A 1934-nucleotide genomic window follows, 5' to 3' on the forward strand; every position below is an offset into this window, starting at 1 on the left:
ACACATCTATAGTCAGATGAACTGAACAAAATAGCCCCTAAATACTACTCCACGGAGGGGCTTTGTGCTACTTCCAGTATCCTCTCCACTGCCGAGCACGCTCAGTGAGAGGCAGAGGAGGAGGAGCCTACCGACGAGCCGGAGAAGTGCAATACGGTGCCTGCCGCTTTTGCACGTTCAACGAAGGTCTCCAGCTCGAACGCCCACTGCCGCTCCAGACGGTCCCTCTCGATGCGGCCGGACTGCTCGTAGATCTCCTGATTCCTCGCCTCTGCGTCGGCGTGTGATGCAGCCACGGCTACGGTAAGACTCTTTGCGTGCTCGACGAGGCGCTCCTCCTCCTCCCGCAGGAACTCGATGTAGTGCGCAAAGTCGCTGATGCACGTGCGGTCCTCCACCTCCACCTCCCCAATTGTAACATGCCTTAACACTTTTTTGGTTAAATTTAAGGTTATGCACCAGCAGGCATTTGCCCGCAACACACACGGCTTATTCCATCACAAACAGCTCTGATGGATCAACTGTCTGCCACATATCGCACACGCAACTCTAATATGATTCGTGCTTGATGTCTCTGACATCGCTCACATAGTTCGTCTTATTTGCCACGTATCACTGTGTCGTCCTCTGCTCGCGTCCCTCGGCAAGCTCTGCTTGCCGTTAGGCGCCGCAGCGCGCTGTGGACAACTCTTCCTTGAGGCGACCGCGCAGCGCTCTGCTCGCGTCCCTTCGCACGCGCTCTTCCAGCGGTTGGGCGTGCGCACGATCATGTCGGGGGGCCCATATGCATGCGGTTGCACCATGCGCGTTGCCACGCGATGCAGTTACGTGCGGCACGATGGAGTTACGTGCTGCAAATTAGAACTGCCATCAGGGCCTGCCGATATTCCTGGCCGTCCGGCTTCCCCTTTAATTCCCGCGGCCATTATAACCTTAGTCTCTTCAACCTTTCGATCGCACCCCACAACAAAACAAGCGCACCCACGACGACACATAGAGAGGGGATGTTCGGCGGCGCTCCAATGGAGTTCGGCGAGCATAGAGTGGAGACCCACTCGAGGGAGACGGATCTCTCGGTGGTGTACACTATCGACCCGGCCGTGGTGGACGACTACGTCAACAGCGTTGAGCAGTTGCTTGCTGGAGACAAGTACAATGTGGTCGGCCTCGACCTCCAGTACACCGCCGGTCGTCCCGGCATAGATCAGAATGTTGCTGTCGCCCAATTGTGCGTGCGCCATCATGTCCTCATGTACCACTACTGCATGGCCACAGAGCCTTGCGACCGTTTCAATAGGTTTGTTAACAACACCGACTACAAGTTTGCCAACGTGGATACCAAAGACGATGTAAAAGTGCTCAGTGTTACGGGCTTGGCCTGCAAGAACCTTGTCGAAATCCGTGACCACTACAGGGTCTGGGGCAGCACGAAGCAGGACTCCCTGGTCGAACTCGCCTCGGCCATCATCGACCCCTACTACGAAAAGGTGAAGCAGGATGCCTAGAGAACAAGTCCCGTATCCTGACACAAGGCCTGGATGCGGCAACTGGATGAACCTCACCTTAGGTTCACGACCAAGAGCGTCTACACATGCTACGAGATGCACAAGCGGATCGTTGACATGAGGAAGTTCCTCGTTACCCAAATCAACGAGCCCGGATCGAGCCACAAGAAGAGCAAGCGTCACAAGAAGTAGATGATGATCAGATGATCGTTTATGCTAGTTAATCATGCATGTAATATATAGTTTACTTTATTGGTGTGTGTGGAAATGCCATGTGTGTAGTAGCCACCTATGTAATTATGCATGTAATAGTTTACTTTGGTGTGTGCAAATGCCATGGTTGTAGTAGCCACCTATGTAAGTGGACGTTTAATTTGGTTATGCGAGCATGTCCTTATAAGTGTGTGTATATATATGTTGTTGTTTTGT

The sequence above is a fragment of the Triticum aestivum genome, chromosome 3D, assembly GCF_018294505.1.
Source record: "Triticum aestivum cultivar Chinese Spring chromosome 3D, IWGSC CS RefSeq v2.1, whole genome shotgun sequence".
Taxonomy (NCBI): domain Eukaryota; kingdom Viridiplantae; phylum Streptophyta; class Magnoliopsida; order Poales; family Poaceae; genus Triticum; species Triticum aestivum.